General features: G+C 49.0%; 1 long non-coding RNA gene across 1 annotated transcript; it reads left to right on the top strand.

Annotated features, from left to right (window-relative positions):
- Positions 1-10,518: 10,518 nt before the first annotated feature.
- On the top strand, positions 10,519-13,041 carry LOC139036262 (uncharacterized). Its single transcript, XR_011488962.1, has 3 exons — positions 10,519-11,265; positions 11,525-11,615; positions 12,404-13,041. It is a non-coding gene; the product is annotated as an uncharacterized lncRNA (long non-coding RNA).
- The last annotated feature ends 6,085 nt before the right edge of the window (positions 13,042-19,126 follow it).

Raw genomic sequence — 19,126 nt, 5'->3', positions numbered from 1 at the left:
CAAATTCTGTTTCTACAAAACCCTCACACATAGATACTCCCCACCTCCAGTTGTAAGTTTCAGTGTCAGTAAGCAACATGCTCAGCCAAGTATCTTCCCACCCCTGAGAAGAACTGGACCTGAAGCTAGGTGCCCTTGGAGACCCCTCCTCTGTTTGGAGCCTTGGTCCCTGCAGGAGGAGGAAGCCCAGAAGAGGCCCTGGAAGCATCTCAGTTTAGGACGTGGCGGGATGTCATTGGAGTCAACAGGCCCAACTCTAATCTCCTGTGGGCTTTCCCCCCATGGGGCTGTCCCAGGTCAAACAGCTGTGAGGTGCAGAGCCGGCCCCTGAACCCTTGGACCCTCAGCTGGATTCTCCCTGAGCCTTGGGCTCCTCCCCTGTGAGGTGGGCTAAGCTCATCCCCCACCAGGGCTGTTGGGAGGTCTGCATGGTGACACAGAGGATGCACCTAAGGCCTGAAGTGGGCCTTTAGCCAGTTCCTTCCCTTCTCTGCCACTGTGGTGAGTGCTTTCCCAGCATCTACGAGGGGTTCTTCCTCTATGAATGCAGGTCAAGTTCTCATGCAGAGATTCAGGTCCACTGGGAGAGGGGAATCTAGTGAAGATTCCATGAGAGGCCGTACCCCCACCCCAGCCACCCCTGCCCCAGGCGCCAGGCGCCCACACCCACAGGAGTCAGACCCACTTTGTTTACCAAACGGCGCATCCTAGCACAGCTCTGTTGCCAAGGACAACGGTGACTGTCCCGCTATTATTCAGAACACTGCTATATTCTCTCTCACACAATAGAGAGAAAGAGCATGTTCTAATGAGGAGAGGGTATGAAAAGGCTCGGCAGCATCAGGACACCCCAAGGACCAAGGCTGAATGCTAACGCACAAGAGGAAGTGCTTTTGGAGGAGCTTGGCAAATGGACTGCGCTGGCCAGGTGCCCACCGCTGCAGCCCCTTGTTGGTGGGTCTCAGAGCATCCCCGTGTATGGCTATTCAGACATTGGGAGGAGTTCATACAGCCAGGGGAGCTTCCTGGTGGCTCAGACGGTAAAGAATCTGCCTGCAATGCAGGAGACCTAAGTTCGATCCCTGGGTCGGGAAGATCCTCCGGAGGAGGGCGTGGCAACCCACCATGGGGAATCCCACAGAGGAGCCTGGCAGGCTACAGTCCATTGAGTTGCAAAGAGTAGGACACAACTGAAGTGACTTAGCATGCATGCACGCGTACAGCCAGGAGCTCGACCTCTCAAGTGGCCAGATGACTGGGCCTTTACTGCCCTGTCCCAGGCTGCACTGATGTGTCCTTAGATGGGATGTCCTCCCTGAAGGCCAAGTGTTGCCACGGCTGCAGGCCCATGACTCCCCATTCCACGGGGCAGACAGGGGGCAAGCGAGGCCACCCACCCGTCAGGTTGAGTCAAGGGAACCCACCCAGCTTCAAAGAAACAGCTGCTACCAGAGAGCCGGCAGAGAAGGTCACATCCCTGACATATTTAACCTCGGGATAAATTCCAGGAAAAGGACACAGAGTCCCCTCCAAGGAACGAGCACGGTGGCAAAGACCCCAAGGTGAGTTCAAGATCCGCACGTGTCAGCACAGGGACAATTTGCCAAGGTGCCCATAGCGAAGGGATTAAAAAAGCAACCACCCCAAAGGGGACCATCTCTGGGTGGGAGTCAGGCAGAGAGTCAGGCCACCCAGGATCGAAGCGACAGGCAGGGACAGCCACCCAGACCCCAAAAGCAGAGCGAAGACCGAAGCAGGGAGTAGCAAGGGAACATGGCTTGTCTGGAACGTCACAGGGAGCTGCTCCTGGGCAATGGTGCAAAAGTGGAAGAAACAGGGACCCCTTTCCGGCCTCAGGTGTTCATAGGTAGGTCTCGGAGATGGCAAAGGATGCAGAGACTTGGAAAGAGACTGAAGCTGAGAAGGGGAGAGACTCCCCTCCTCTACCCACTCCTGCCGTCTAATTCTGCCAGAAAGGAAGACGCTACAGGGGCAGAGCAGAGCAGCCATCACTTGAATGCTTGGGAAGATGGATGGAGACCCAGGCAGATGAAGACCCAGGCAGATGAAGACGCGGTCTGCCTGCCCTCTGCAATGTCCTCATGGCCCTCTGGGGGCTTGTGGGGCCCGAGTTGGCATGGAGACTGCGGTGACGAGAAGTAATTTCACGTCAAGAGCACTTCTAGGAACGTGAGGCTGAGCTGGGGCGAGGGGGAGGTTCGGCCAGTGGAGCGATGGGGTGATCACCCTGTTATGTCAGGGTGCCCTCCACCTGCTTGTGGGGGAGAGGGGCGCCCCCACCCACGGCTTCGCCCCAGAACACGAGGAAAAGAGACACACAAATCAGAACATTGCTGTGAAACTTAGCAGTTCCTGATCAGAAATCGTCAAAACAATAAGCTCCTATTTCAACAGTTAGCGTCGGGAACAGATTTACCAACCAAAACCACAGCTAGTAAGTGTGCTGATGAATCTGAGTTTGACCTCAAGCTTATGCCCTGTCTTGAGCTGTGAACAAATAACAATAAACAAGTCTTCAGATGTATAAGTTGTGTTCCTAGGAGATTGCTTTAAATCACATTATTTTGTAGTAATATACCATCTTTCCAGGTGTCTATTATGTGTTTGGAAAGTTATCTCAACTTAAAAAAAGGACCTTGCTGCATTTTAAATAAAAACACTGAAAAATGGGCTAACCCTCTAGACACCAGACATATAAATACATAGCCAGTGCTCTGGGCAATATATATTTTTAAGAGAGACATACTTTTTATTTTTATTTATTTATTTTTTATTTTTTTGGCTGGGCCATGGGATATTAGTCTTCCAACCAGGGATCGAACTCACACCCCTTGTGTTGGAAGCACAGTCTTGACTACTAGACTGTCAAGGAGGTCCGAAACCCAGACTTTCACAAGGGAGGTGATTTTTCTGGCAAAGTGATTGACAAAGCAGGTTTCAGCTCTAAGAGGCAGCGCATCAGTTCAGAACCTGACTCTTGGGGCCGGAGTATGGGAGATGTGTTTTCTATCTGGTACTTGATCTTTCAACTTCATTTTCTCTTTCCTAAAGTAAACACCGCCTTTAAAAACACCAGCCTTTTAGCGACTCTTCCCTGAATGGTGTTTATCTTCCAGGCTATCTATTAATTGTCAGTTTATTTAGCAAATCTAGTTTGCCCAGGGTTGACGGATCTGTTTAATATCCTCTTTTTAAGATAGACTGGCTTATCTTTACAAAAAAATGTTATCAGGTGCCTGCTCTAAGGATCATTACTTTGATTTATTGTTTCCTCCACAGCAAATAACCAATAATGGGTTTTCCTTAAGCTGTATCTGTACTCCTTTTGGTCATGAATTTTCAGTGCCTCTCTTGTTTCTCTCTGCATAAGTACTGTGTGGATTTGAGGGCCTCACCCAGGCCCTGTCCACATGGCCTCAAGGCCTCTGATGGGCAAGAGCATGGTGATGCCTGGAGGAAAGAGGTAATGGAGAGCATGACCTTGAGCAGGTGACAGCCCCCGGTTCCCGTGACCTTTGAGAGGACCTCCCAGTGAACTCCCCAGGTGGTGCAGTGGTAAAGAACCCACCTGCCAATGCAGGAGATATAAGAGATGCAGGTTAGATCCCTGGGTGGGTAGATTCCCCTGGAGGAGGAAATGGCAACCTGCTCTAGTATTCTTGCCTGGGAAAGCCCACAGACAGAGGGGCCTGGCGGGCTAGGGTCCATGGGGTCACAAAGAGTCTGAGTGCTGAGACTGAGCCACTGGATACACACGCTGCGTGTGTCAGGAAGCAGGTACCCAAGGAACACCCACCCCGCACAGAGCCAAGACGCCCCATTGGTTGTGTGCAAGGTCCCAGGCAGGCACCTTCCAAGGTATCCCAGGTCAGTAGGGCTCGGGTTGGGGTGGGAAGGGGAGGGTAGTGAGGGGGTCACTGAGTGGCCCGTGCAGGTCCCACATGGGGTCACCAAGTCCTTCACCCAAAGTTCAAAGGCCTGAGTGGAGAAGTTGTTCTAGCTCTGGTTTACGCTTTGTCTCTGGTGTTGCAATGAATCATCTACTTCCCCTTTGTCTTCCACTTCTATAAAGAGTGGTATGAGTAATACTCTTCATGTTTTCCATTTTAAGAGAAATTCAGAAAGTTTAGATAGACTGGGGGTTCTTATTGCCAGATTTTTTTCCCTTAAACAGCCCGCCCCCATCTCTATATATGTAAACAACTCTCTAATACATGTACACATCAGAGGTAAGTCCTTCATGGCCCAGCTCTGACCTAGTCACATGGGCACACAAGGAGAACCCCAAATGGATGTTACTGAACAGGACCCTTAAGTGTTAGCTGTTTGGAGGAAGAGAAAAATACAAACAGTGAGTGTACGTTTCAGCCTTTCCTGAACTACCAAATGACCCAGAAATACTTAATTAGCGGAAAGGTTAAGGGATATTGGAAATACGAAATGTGAAAGAACAAAATTTCTTTGTGGTGGAAAAAACCTTGCTACCAGGCTGCCTCCATGTGTGCGATTGTGTATAAGAGAGACAGAGAGGGACCCTTCCTTTCTCAGAAGTATAACACTATTAATGGCCAAAAGTGCTACTGACGATCACACTGGCTGTGAAGTCCTCTCATTTGTCATTTCCTCCTATTCCTGCCCGTGTGCTTCAGGAGGGCGTCAAGAACAAGCCCATGGCGTTCCTTTAGGTTTCCTTTCCGTGGGAATGAGGAGGGGCGGGAATGAGGCTGGAGCTCCCTCCCCTATGCAAACCCCAGCCCCGCCTTTGCTCAGGGCTGCCAGTTTGAGGAGCATGTGGGTTGTGATCCTTTTGTTCCTTTGGAGGAAAAAAAATGTGCTGCGGGTAAAAATAGTATTTCAAAGTCTTTTTTTTTTTTTTTAAATAATGCACCTCAGAGCTGATGGCAAGGGAGCTGTTTCCCTGGGTGGGATAAAAGAGTGACTGAGTTGGGAGAGGCTGAGGTTTCCCGCAGCCCCTGCTCCAAGCATCTCCTCCAGCCTGGTTTCCGTCAGCAGTGGGGTCTGGGGAGTGAGCCTGAGTTCCACCCTCTCCTCTGTCACCTGCTTGTACAATTTCAAGCCAGTCCACTTGCTCAGGGCCTTCCACTGGGCGCAGGCAGAGAGACTGGGCTGGCTGCTCTGGGCTCAGCCCACCTGGAGCTGCTCCCCGTTCTCAGAACGTCTCTCCCTGCCTTCTCCTGTTGCTTTCTGGGGTTTCGGCTCCCTCCTTCTCCCCTCTTCTTTGTCCTGTTTATTCTTTTATATGTTTTACTTGAGAATTCCAAACCTTTTCTCTAAATTTCCGTTTCTAGACTTGTGTATGTTTCACTGTCAGCATCATCGTCTCCCTCCTTGGAGTGGGGCATTTTTTAAAAGAATTTCAGCTCCATCTGAGAAAGCAGACTCTCAGGGATTTGTCCGGCTGGGGCAGGAGGCACTGGGAGTTAAGAGACGCTGGGTCTCTCCGGTTCTTCATCCTCATGGCATGGTTTCCTTCTTCTGTGACACTTGACTTCAAGGCAGGAGCTGGCTCCTACATGAATTAAATAAAATACAATAAATAACATCAACATAAAAGCTCCTGAAAGTGGGTAGGGACCTCCCCTTCTGAACCACCCTTGGGTCCTGGCTCATCCCCACCCACATCACTTCGCACCTGCAGAACTCAGGTGCTTGGCCGGTGGGTCACCCATCACTCTCTAACCTTGGAGAAAGGGTGATGGAGAAGGTTGCAGCAGGTCCTGCTTATGGATAAAACCACTAGTGACTCACCTCAGAGCTCTCGTAATTCAACGTTTAAAAATTTTATAAGTGAGGAATATGAGAGTCAGACATGTCAATTCACATGCTTAATAACCTGGAATTGCTTGGTCTAAGAGATGGTGCTAGAACCCAGATATGTGCGTTCTTGCTTACGGCTCTTTCCACCAGGCCATGGGGGGCATCCCCGCAGTGTGCTAAGGCAAGAGCCATCTGGCCACTTAAAACACTTTTGTTTTTGTACTTTTTCTACGAGTTTGAAAGGCGCTAATTGGCCTACTTTACAAAGAAAAACTATATCTGTACATACTTATGTACACACGTGTGCATGTATTTTCTAACAGTTTTAGAATCGGGGTCACAGCATGTTGGGGCTGGATTTGCTTGGCGACCAGCCCCTTCAAGTTACTAAGGAGACCGAGTGTCTGGTGGGGCCAGAGTGGAGCATTGCTGTCCGCTTTGCTGGCTCCTGAGAACAGAATTTGAAAGTCATAGAAGCTTTCCTTTTTTGTTGTACAATCAGATATATATATTTTATCCTTTTCTTGGACGACAGCCCCACTTTTTGTGCACCTGGAGCAGTCAAGTCCATATCCGCTCACCACGCGCCCCTGATGCTAGAAGGCCATGGCTGAGAGGATGATCAGCGGTCTTGTCCGCTCATAGCTGGGTGCAAGGCCCTCTCCAAAACAGCAATGCTCAGACCTGTCTGCAGTATTGCCCCTTGTCCTCATCTTCTCTTCCAAGCCACAGTCAGCCTGATTCTGTTGACCAGAATGAGGGGCAAGTGTAGTGAAAGCATTAGTCGCTCAGTCGTGTCCGACTCTGTGCCACCCCGTGGACTCTATTTCCAAATAAAATCCCATTCTGAGATATGGAGGGGGGTTAGGATTTCAACATAAGAATTTGGGGAGGCATAGTTCACCCCCTAACAGAGTGATGGAATAGCATCATGTTGTAATGCCTCACGAAATAGTGAATCCAGGTAATGGCCATCAGTAACTGCTAAAAGCACTCAGCGGAAAGCTGATGAGAAACTTTAGAGTGAGTGGAGCAAGCCGATAACAGCAAACCCGCCGACCTATCTTAACATCACCAGATATAGGACACACAGGCCTCACACTGCCTCTCCATGTGATGGAAGAGGAAGCACACAGCAGCGCTTTCCCCATGTTCTTGCCTCTCTCCCCTCCAAAAGCAAAAAGGTAGGAGGACTTTAATCTGACCAAGCCTTTGGTGGAAATGTAAACGAACCATTCAGAGAATTTACAAGTGAGAAAAAAAAAGTGTCGAATCACGCCTTAGGTATGTGATCAGCGCCATCAGCAAAATCCAGAAGGTGAGAAATTCTGTAGGACAAAATCCCTGGTTTCTTAACCATGGGGAAAAAAAGAGGAAGTGGGGACCTAGAGGTCCAAACAGACTTTAAAAAATGTGTATCAACTGAACTTGGTGTGTGCATCTTGTGTGGTTTGGATTTGAACAAGTCATCCATACAATACAAAAAAAACGTATAAGAGACAGTCAGAAATTTGAACACTGGGTATTCGGCGATGTTAAAAAAAATCACTTATTTTTTGGAAAGATATATGTATTCATTCTTGGCTGCACTGGGTCTTCCTTGCTGCTCACAGGCCCTCTCTGGTTGTGGTGTGAGCGCCTCTCACTGTGGCGGCCCCTCTCACTTAGGTGCACAGGCTCCAGGGACGTAGGCTTGGTAGCTGTGGCTCGGGGGCCTAATTGCTTCATGACACGTGGGATCCTCCCAGACCAGGGATCGAACCCATGTCCCCCACGTTGGCCGGTGGACTCCCAACCACTAGACCACTGGGAAAACCCCAAATCATTACTTTTTCTAAGTGCGATAATAGTGTAGCTGTAATTTTTAAGTCCTTATTTTCAGGGATACCACTAAGGTCCCCACCGATGAAAAGTTAGTGTCTTGGACTTGTTTCAAAATAATTTGGGAAAGAGGTGCTAAATTGGTTGAATTCAGATGACTTGCGATTGGCTTGGTGTTGAAGCTGGTGTGATGGGTATATGGGTTTCATTATACTCTTCTCTCTGCTTTTATACGTTCGAAATTTTCTATAATAAAGTATTAAAAATTGATGAGGTGGCTCTCCTCCTATAAAAGTCCTATCTATTCATCTCTGTTCTGGATACTATCCCATCTTGTCTTCTCAAGGACTTAGCTCTCCATTTATTGCCTCTCTGAGCATTGTTAAGTCTCTCCCTCCCTCCCCCTGATTCACCCCACAGCTTATAAACACCTTCTACTATGTACCATTTTTAAAAAAAGAAAGAAAGAAAATATGGAAAATCAACTTTAATTCCTCCCTTGGCCCTTCTCATCTCTCTCCATCTACCCGATTTTTCTATCTTCACTGTATAGTCCAAACTGCTCTTCTTATGTACGAACTTCCTAAGCCCTCACCATCCATTCACTCCTCAACCAACTGCCCTCTGAGAAACACGGTCAGGGTCACCAGCATCCTACAGTTTACCAATTCCAGTGGACACTTCTCTGCTTGCATCTTCTTTCTGACGCTTGCCAGCTGTCTCCTTCCACTCTTCCGTCTTCAGGATGGCCTTCAGCACACTCCACGGCTGGGGTCCCTCCATCGATCTCTGTCATTGTACCAGCTTCAATTCTCTTTATAGCCCTTGTTGAAAATTGCAGTCAGATTTTTATTTGTACATTTCCCACTGGACTGTCAGCGCCACAAGAAAAGAAACCAAACTATTTTGCTCATCCCTGTAACCCCAGCAAATGGTACAGTTCCTGGCACACCACAGAGGCACTTAAAAAATATTTGTTGAATGAAAACATTAAGTGATACATCAGCCAGACGATTACCCAAATTAGGATAATTACAAATTGTGAAAAGCTCTATGAAAAAAAGCGTTAAGAGTGTTGATCTAGTCTGAAAGGGTCGCAAAAGCTTCCATGTGAAAATCACATTTGAGCTGAGCTGCAAAGAGTGGGAGGGAAGTACAGAGAAGCCAGGAAACAGTGAGAGAAAGAGAGTCAGCCGACCGTGAGGAAAGGATGCAAGAAGGGCTTTTGAAGCCCCGAATTCGCCTGGAGGTCAGAGATGCGCGGTGTCCTCTACTGAGGTGCGTCTGTGTGTGTCGCTTGAGACTGAGAAAGTGACAGAGCGCAGGGGGAGCCCAAAGGAGGATGTGGTTCAGGGTATTTTTAACCCTCTGTGGACCAGCAGCCAGAAGAGTTTCAGCAAGATGTCACTTTCCTTGCCCCTTCAAAGCACGAAGTGCACCAAATGCATTAGTGAACGGCCAGGACAGGACGGAGCTGGGGCGGCTGCGCTTCACCCTAACTTCACACCTTCCATTGAGAAATGAGCCACGTTTGCACAGACACAACCTCAGACCCTGTCTCTTTCGATTTTGCCCAGATGGCCTCCTTTTGCTCAGCTCTCTGAGTTTGGTCTAGGTCTCCTAAAAGGCGCCTTTCTGGAGGCAGAAATGTGAGGACCACTCAGCCAGCTTGGACCAAAAGAGGATGAGACCCCAGGGTCTTCAAACAGTCCCCAGACAAACAAAGGACAGGGAAAGGGCTTCGGAAACTAGTTCGCAAACACATGCACAGAAACAGTGAAAGAGTTTTTCAAGTGTGTAACCTGTCCTTTGACCCAGTACTCTATTTCTAGAAGGAAATAAGCTGAGGCAGGCAAAGATGAGTGTACTAGTATGACTGCATTAATGTTATTTACAAAGTAAAAGAATCAGAAAACCTAAGGTCCAAAACAGAGAGAGGGCTCCAGAAATTACATCATGCCTGAACCAGGATGCAGCCATTACCAGTACGTTTACAAGTAAATCTTAATTGTTTGACAAATGCTCAGAATATAGCATTAAGGGAAAGTAACTGCTTGTACATTATGAACTCAAATATGTGAGTTTCTGTATATGTATTAGATGGATGCTGCTGCTGCTAAGTCGCCTCAGTCGTGTCTGACTCTGTGTGACCCCATAGATGTCAGCCCACCAGGCTCCCCCATCCCTGGGATTCTCCAGGCAAGAGTACTGGAGTGGGTTACCATATCCTTCTCCAATTAGATGGATAGAGAGATGCAAAGGGAAAAGACTGGATAGAAGTCACAATGAGAGTTAAATCTAGTTAGTGCAAATTGCTTTGTCTTGATTTTTATACTTCTCTGTATTTAATTTTAACAAATGTACATTATATAATCACAAACAAACAATATGATACTTTTCGATATGTTCATTTATTTTCTTTTTTATTGTGGGAAAATGCACATAGCATGACATTAACCATCTTAACCATTTTTAAGCTGGGAGTTCAGTGGTATTAAGTACATTCACAGGGTTTGACCATTACCACTCCAGAACTTTCTCATCCTCCCAAACCGGAACTCTGTGCTCATTAAACACGAGCCCCTGCTTCCTCCTCCCCCAGGGCTTGGCAACCACCATCCTCCCCTGTGTCCCTGTGAATTCGGCTTCTCTAGGCACCTCTTATGAATGGAATCATGCAGTATTTGCCCTGTTGTGTCTGGTTTATTTCACTTATCGTAATGTCTTCAAGGATCATTCGTGGCTGCTTTATTCTCCGGGCATTTCGGTGTTGCTCCCACATTGTTACACCTCAGTGCTCACCTACAGGGATGTCCAATGAGGTCTTCAGCTTGAGGCCTGATAAACCCAAATATTTCACTTGAAATGTGACGGCTTCTCTCAAAGGACCCAGGAAGTGGTGTGAAGAGACAATGTTGGGTGTTAGATGCTCACCTCCCCTTTCTCTCCAGCAGCCTCAAGGAGCCAAGGATGCTACCTTCTTGTTTTACGTCTTAAGGAAAGGGCGAGTAGGAGAAGAAGATAGGATGGACTCTGATTGAAGAAAGGCCTGGGAGGAGCTTTGAAAACATCTGCTGAGGCCGCCTCATTTTGCAGAGGCTGAGGGGAATGGGCATTAATGGTCCCCATGCACCAGGGAGGCGAGGAAGATTCGAGATCACAAATGCCAGATTGGCCTCTGGGATCGGCGTGACTGTGGGCGGTTCCTCAGAGATCTAGAACTGCCTCCCTGTCTGCAGGGTGGGCCCAAGGGTGCGCCCCCCCTCTCTCATTCCAAGCCCCAGTAATGCTGAGAGTATTAGGTATGCAGTAATTTATACGCAGTAATGTTGCTGATGGGGGCTTCCCTGGTAGCTCAGATGGTAAAAGCGTCTACCTATAATGCAGGAGACCCGGGTTTGATCCCTAGGTCTGGAAGATCCCCTGGAGAAGGAAATGGCAACCCACTCCAGTACTTTTGCCTGGAAAATCCCATGGACCGAGGAGCCTGGTAGGCTACAGTCCATGGGGTCACAAAGAGTTGGACACGACTGAGCGACTTCACTTCACTTCACTTCAATGCTGCTGAAAGCGTGAGAAGCAGGAATGAGCAGCAACTGACTGGACTATTGGGACTCAGAGGTCTCAGAGGCTGGAGTCTTGCCTGTAAGTAGTGGGGGGACTGAAAGGCCTCCGTGCCTGGGAGCCCCCAGGGCCCTGCTTGGCATCAGTAAGTGCGAGTATTATTTTAAATTACTATTGTTGCTGTTAGTGTCAGATGACAGACTCAGACTCAGATATCTTAACTCCTGGGCTGAAGCTGTTCTTACCAACTCTCTTTTTCTCGCCTGTGTCCTTCCTTTGAACCTTGATCCTTGAGCATTCTCCTTTTCCACCCTCCTCTTTGGAACCCTGTACCTCTCAGAGAAGAAAGGACAAAAGGGTCTGCCAGAGTTCACATTTGCTGGGAAGGAATGAAGAAGCAGGCACCCAAATCACTGTTTTGTAACTTACAGGTGATACTCAGGACCCTTTCCCACATACCCATGGTTGTATGTGCCAAGAAACATTTCTGTCTTCTATATCTCACTATGGAATTTTGGTCAACTCTCATTTCAACAGGTTGCAGATAGAAACATTTTGGTCACAATAAACAGTGACTTTTTTCAAGCTATATTCAAAGTATGTTGGGAGAGGAGGAGACCTAGATTTCTAGAACCTTTTATCCATGATCATTTTCAAGATAGCCATGATTCCCTTCAAAATCTTGATGTGTAACCTCTGATTCATTGGAAAAGACCTGGATGCTGGGAAAGATTGAAGACAGGAGGAGAAGGGGCCGGCAGAGGATGAGATGGCTGGGTATCACCAACTCAGTGGACGTGACTCTGAGCAGATTTCAGGAGACAGTGAAGGACAGGGGAGCCTGCCATACTGCAATCCATGGGGTCGGAAAGAGTCAGACACAACTTAGCGACTGAGCAACAACAGGCCTTTGGTTCCCTGTGCACACTAAGTTGCTTCCGTCATGTTCGACTCTTTGTGACCCCACAGACTGTAGCCCACCAGACTCCCCTGTCCATGGGATTCTCCAGGCAAGAATACTGGAGTGGGTTGCCACGCTTCCTCCAGAGGATCTTCCCGACCCATGGATTGAATTCCCGTTTCCTGTAGCCCCTGCGTTGCAGGTGGATTCTTTCCACTGAAGCACTGGGGAAGCCCTGATCCCTCCCATGTCTGACTCCAATGTCAGTCGCCAGTGTGAGTGTGACAGTTCTTCTGTGTCTTGTTTCTCCCATTTCAGAAAGACCTCTCTCCGGCTTCCCCGGCTGTCTGCTCTGCCTGGCTGAGGAGGAGACAGCCCAGACCTCTTCCACCCACACAGTCCTGCTGCCAAAGACCTGAAATGCAGGGAGTGGTCCAATTAAAACACTGGGCATGCAGGGAAAGACGAGCATCAAAGGACAACCCTGTTCGCTATTTACTAAAAAAAAAAGTAAGAGAAAAGAAAAAAACACGTGTAAATATTTTTTATTTCAAGTTCTCTTGTGCTAATTAAGGAATAAGGACAGTTGTTTTTAACAAGGCTTGAGCAGCTACTCACATTGAGTGGGATCCTCTGAATGGAGTGGGATAAACAAGAGAGAAGGTCTTAAAAAGAAGGCTCATTTCTCAGACACAGCCCCAGGCGGGTTCCCCTCAGGCAGCTGCTGGCTTCCAGGACGTGGTGGGTGAGGTGAGGAGAGCTCAGAGGAGGCTTCTTGTTCACAGGGCATCTGTGTGCGAGGAGACACCCCCTGCTCCCAGCGCCGAGTGTGCACTTGAAGACTGTCATTTTCATTCTGGAGGCCTCAAGCACCCCATTCATTTCTGAAAACCTGTGTGCCAGCTTGGCATCCAGCTCAGGGGACATAAAATAAATCAGGAAGGGGAGGGAAATGTCTGGAGCCCACACTTTCTAATTATGTCTGTTTTCTCTCCTTATAGTCCCTCCCCCGCCCCCCTCCACTGCAGCCCCCCCCCAGCCCCCACCCCCCACCTTCCGCTGCCGCAAGTAACACGACCATGCGGAAATGTTTTCAATTCTGTACCACCTTGACAATCTCTTCAAGTTCCAAGCTTCACCACTGCTACTTGTGAATTCAGGAGGCATGAGCTGTGCATGCGGGCCGCTCCTCAGCTTGGCTGGGCCCACCTGGCTTGGCCAATGACTCTGAAAGATGAAATCCAAAAGAAGATGCCATCTCTCTGTTGAGAACAACTGCCCTTGGCCTGAATTTGTCAAACAGGATTTATGGGGAAAGGACGAGGGAAGGCAGCAGGAAGAAGACAAACACTCAGAGTATATTAAATAAACACATGTTAGGGTGTGCCTCAGCCATGCAGGGGGATGATGCAAACTTCTGCTTCAAGGCAGAGTGCAAGGCTCATACTCAACAAGCATGCCAGGCTCCATCTTGGCGGCTTTCACTGGGATGGCCCCATTTAACCTTCCCAGGAAACCCCCACCGATCCACCCTATTATGCTACCTGGTGCCCTGAAAATTCAGACCCAGAGGAATCAAGGCAACCGAGGCCGGGGCTCCCAAGATGCCTTGTGACTGCATGACCACACTCCACAGGGAAAGAGAAAAGAATCACTTTAAAAATTACCAGAGAGGGCTTCCTGCCAATGCAAGGGACATGGGTTCAATCCCTGATCTGGGAAGATCTCACGTGTGGCAGAACAGTGAACTACAACTACTGGACCTGTGCTCTAGAGCTCAGAGTCACAACTACTGAAACCTGTGCTCTGCAACAAGAAAAGCCACAGGAATAAGAAGCGTGCGTACATCGAAGACCAACCGTCACTTGCTGCAACTAGAGAAAATCCCATGCAGCAATGGAGACCCAGCACAGCCCCAAATCAATCAATAAAAATGACTGCACATTATAATTAGCCATGGTAACGCAGATGTGAACATGAAGGGAAACCGGGTGAGAACGCTGCACTGTCTTTGCAGCTTCTCTGTAAATCTAAAATAGTTGCAAAATACGAGGCTTATTTTAAAGAAATAAGCCACCACCTGGAAGTATGTGTGCATGCGTGCCAAGTCCCTCAGTCGTGTCCTACTCGTTGTGACCCCCCCCCCCCCATGGACCATAGCCCTCCAGGCTCCTCTGTCCATCGGATTCTCCAGGCAAGAAGACTGGAGTGGGTTGCCATGTCCTTCCCCAGGGGATCTTCCCAACCCAGGAATCGAACCTACTTCTGTTATGTTTCCTGCATTGGCAGGTGGGCTCTTTACCACTAGCGCCACCTGGGAAGCCCTCCTGGAAGTACAAGTCCTTCTAAAAGGGCGGTGACACAGATCATTCCATTTTCCTGCTCGACTGTCCACTCAGAGATCGGTGGCGAAAACAGGAGGAGCCCTTGGCACTCAGCCAGGGGTGCTGGTGTGTGCAGAAGAGGAGACGCTTGGTGTCTGTGAAAGGTTAGGACATGCACCCCCGTTAGACTGGGGAGTCACGGAAGACATCTCAGAGGAATAAAGATGGATGAATTTTTAGCTTACTGATTTAGCCTGCTGGTCAATTAAGAATATTAAGTTGTTATGTGTTGAAACCACTTTCTGTTGATGCTTGTCTCTCAACTTTCTCCTGTCTTTTCTCGTTTTTCTTTAAATGAAAATATCTTTCATTTAAAAAATTACAATTAGCAGCCTTCCTCCAACTCTGAAAGGAGAAGGGGCTGTCATTGTGAAGGCAGATTTGGGGGGAAGGAGAAGGTGGTTTGGAACCAGAGAGATTTGACTGCAAGCCATAGTTAAATGGCTTTCTGGCTATGTGATCTCAACGAATAGATCCTGATCTCTGAACGTCAGATTCTTTCTGTGTAAAATGCAGCCATCATATCTACCCAGCAAGACTGTGGCATTAAACTATACAAATATGGTGTTTACTGATGCATCGTATGTGCTCGGGAAATATATTGATGGACGATTAAATATGGGTTAAGACTTAAAATGGAATGTGTGCTTAATTTAACAAACAAAAAAAAAATCAAGCATTCTTACAGGGAAAAGTCTAGTGGTTTAAAAAAAATCACTTTAATAATTATGACTAGATTCCCCTGGTGGTACAGTGGATAAGAATCCTCCTGCCAATGCAGGGGACACGGGTTCCATTCCTGATCCGGGTAGATTCCACATGCCACAGGCAAGTAGGCCCATGCGTTACAACTGTTAAGCCTGTGATCTAGAACCCAGGAGCTGCAATTGCTGAGTCTATGCACCTGGAGCCGGTGCTCCACAACAGGAGAGGCCACTGGAATGAGAAGTCTGTGCACTGCAAATAGAGAATAGCCCCAGCTCACTGCAACTGGAGAAAGCCTGCTCAATGAAGACCCAGAGCAACCAAAACTAAGTAAATAAATAAATTTTACAGAGAGAAAAAAAAATACAACAACAACAAACTATGACCATATCTCCAAGATCTACTCAGGGGTGTTTTCAGTGGATCTCGGGTAGGACTGGGGGCGCACAGGCCCCAGGCCCCAGGTCTGGGTGTGACGCATAGGGAGGGCCTGGGAGCAGCCGGCCTCCCTCGCACATGGTGAGCAGGGCTGGATGTCCACAGGCAGACAGAACAGGAGCCTCCTGACCAGAGGAGGGGCTGGGGGAGTGGGCTGCCGCAAGCTGCTGGGGAATAAGCAGAAGTGGTTCTCCTCCTTGGTGAGGATCTCGGCTGGGATTTGTTTAAAAACTGTCACCGTCTGTCTTTGAAAGGATGTGAGGATTCCTGGAAAACTGGAAGAGGAGAGAAAACCATGCCAGGGCAGCATCCAGCTCCCCAGGAGGGGTGGGTAGCCGGGAGGGGCATCACTGCCCTTTCCCGTGTGTGGGCATGGTGCCCTGGACAGCACAAAATCTTCTATTCCAGCTGGGCCAAGCCTCCTTATTTATTAGCTATCTGTGTACCTGACCATTGTCCTACTGTCTCATAAAATTAGCCTGTCAGCCAACAAAGCCAAGGCAGACGCCTCACCTGAATTTATCAGCTAGAGCCCGGCTCCCCAAACTCTGTGACCTGGAAGGAGGTCAGTCTATCACTCACTCAGTCTTTCATTTTTCTGGCTCAGTCAGTTCTCACAGCAGGAAAATGTCAATTCATCACAGAGTACCCCATGCCTAAGGTTCTTCTTCCATAAAACGTCTGTGTGAGGGGGCAGGAGGTGAGGCTAAGGGTGGACTAGGTTCCCGAATCCGTCAGAACTCAAATCAGCTGTTTTAAAATATGCTGAATGACATGCTATTTATGTGAAGCCCTGGAATACATGAATTTTTAGAAAGTTCCTGGGTGATTCTGATGATCAGCCAGGATTGGGAATCACTAGACCGTATGCTCTACCAGGCGCCCTTGTTCTAGAACATCCTAGGTTTTGGAAGTCCAGAAAAAAGTGAAAGTGTGTTAGCTGCTCAGTCGTCTACAGCTCTTTGGGGCCTCAAGGACTGTAGCCCACCAGGCTCCTCTGGCCAAGGAATTCTCCAGGCAAGAATACTGGAGCGGGTTGCCATTCCCTTCTCCAGGAGATCTTTCCAACCCAGAGACCGAACCCAGGTCTCCTGCCCTACAGTCTGGGCCACCAGGGAAACACCCCAGGGTGACTCATATGCCCAGAAACCTGCAAAAACACTGGTTCACATCACTGGTCCTCTACCCAGTGGAGCTTTGGGATCATCTGAAGAGTTAAAAACAAAACAAAGCCCTGAGCCCAATGTCCAGAGTACAGAGATTATTTTAAATTCCCCAGGTGATTCTAAAGCAACCCCTGGATAAATTGTTTAAAATAAAAATCCAAATCCTCTCTTTTTCCTGGGGGGGACAAGGTTGTAGTGAGGGTTTTGCTGTGCATCATTACTGGTTTTTTAATTTTTTTTCTCCTTCATTAAACTGATGGGATCACTTGGAGGCACAGTTGAGACAGAGAAAGAACTAAAAATACTCTCCCACAAACAGGGATGGATCTGAAACCCTCTGAGCAAAACAGGAGGAAAGAGGGGCAGTGGGCGCTGAGCTAGTAACTGTCTTAGTGTAACTCGGATTTGTTTGGAGCCTGCACAAGGGAGTGACACTTTCTGGACCAGCACGAGCTTCTCCCCGCCTTGGAAAGAAGAGCTTATTGAACCACCATGTAGAGATGAGACCCCATCCCCACCACACAGGAGCCTCTCTCTCCCCCCAGAACAGAATGTCATTTCTTATGTTTTTATGTTCTAGGTTAAGCAGTCCTTTTCCTGTCAAAGCCGAGTATGTATGGTGTGTCTGTTGAGACACACAGTCCATGTTGGAGACATAACAAAAGGGCCCGTGGAGAAATTTAAGCCTGTGACTTTCAATTAAACCTGGCTCCTGATACATTAAACTCTCCCAGAGCCTTTCTTGGGCCCAGAGTCAGCCTGGACTGCATCCCAAGGTTGGGGGTAGGGGGGTGATGAGATGGTGCTGGATCCGTCCACGTGGGACCGCACTGCTCGGAAGGCTCGAATTTGACTTTGGTTTGGACATAACCCCTCTGGGCTTCCCAGGTTGCTCGGTGGTAAAGAATCCCCCTGCCAACGCAGGAGCCGCAGAGGGATGTAGGTGCGACCCCTGGGTCGGGAAGATCCCCTGGAGGAGTAAATGGCAACCCACTCCAGTATTCTTGCTGGGAAAATCCCATGGACAGAGGAGCCTGGTGTGGGCTACAGTCCATGGAGTTGCAAAAGCGTAGAATATGACTGAGCAATTAACACTTTCACTAAGTACAGAGAACCCCTCTGGTCCCCAGTTTTCTCACCTGCGTTCTATCTGGTCTTGCTCGTCTGAACCCCCAGAGCAAGGACCTTGGGAGGGGAGATGCTGAAATAAAGCTTAGGAGGCAGCGTTTCACACCCACCAAGGGGGCTTCTCCCTGAGCAAATCCCAGCTGTCCCTGGGTCCCGGGCCCACCCTGGCTTCCCTGGCTTTTCTCCACCCCCACCCCACCTCCTGCCCTCCACCCCCACCCCCTGACCCCACCCCTCGACCCCCAGCACTGAGGCAGCACGGGACACACAGCTGTGTTTGCAGGGCTCTGTCTGTGTTCTCAGGAAAGCTCCCACAGTAAAAATAGCTGCAGGCGGTGGTGGCCAGACTCTTGGTGCTTGGGTGTGGGTGCCAGCCTCACTCCACACCGCTCACTGCAGGCACGTGGATAAGACATAGGAAACCCTGTTAAAAGCCCCCATGTGATTCACCCTCCCTCCCTGAGCCTCTCAATTGAAACCTGACCTCACCTCCTTTCCCTTCCCTGACTTCCTCTTCCCAGGAAGAGCCATGCTTTACTCTGAGGCTGGGAAAGCATCAGGACTGATGTCTCGGATGGGACAGAGGTGGCAACAGGGAGGAAGAAGACTCCACCGCCGTGAGGATGGGGCCCCCCTTGGGCTGGGCCTCTCCCCCCACGCCCTGAGCTTGGCTTTGATTGTGAGTCACCTCAATGTGACCTGAGGATGTGGCTCTCGTCTCTGGCTTCCGAGGTATCTTGGCACACGAGACCTAGCCTCCACAAGATCTAAGAATGCTCTCATTCTCATGATGCTGTGACTCTGGGAGAAATTTACAGCCCAGGGGTTCAAAAATGCTGGTGTGGCTGTTAAGAAGCTATTTTGGGACAAGAAATAGTATTTTGGGTGAATCCAAGGGAGTAATTTTGTGAAGTTTCAGACAGTAGCAACAAAGAAGTGACTGTATCCAGAGGCGGTGCCCAGAAAGGGTTGGCGCGGCCACGTGGACCGGAGCTTTGCCCTGGAGCCCGGCTGTGGTCGTCAGAGTGTCCTCTGTCCCCTGATGCTGCCTCCCAGGTCAGAAGCACAAAGGACACATCTTTGACTCCAGACGCGAAGGAGGCCAGAGGAGAGAGAGGCAGAGAAAGACAGAAAGGGCCAGAGACAGCGGGAGAGAGGGTTTCCGAAAATAGCTCTACATTGTCTTCATTTTTGCCGAGTGTCCACCAGGTCCTAGACAC

Source organism: Odocoileus virginianus, chromosome 8 (genome assembly GCF_023699985.2).
Source record: "Odocoileus virginianus isolate 20LAN1187 ecotype Illinois chromosome 8, Ovbor_1.2, whole genome shotgun sequence".
NCBI lineage: Eukaryota > Metazoa > Chordata > Mammalia > Artiodactyla > Cervidae > Odocoileus > Odocoileus virginianus.
Note: the sequence above shows the minus strand (reverse complement) of the source record. Positions and strands in the feature narration are given on the sequence as shown.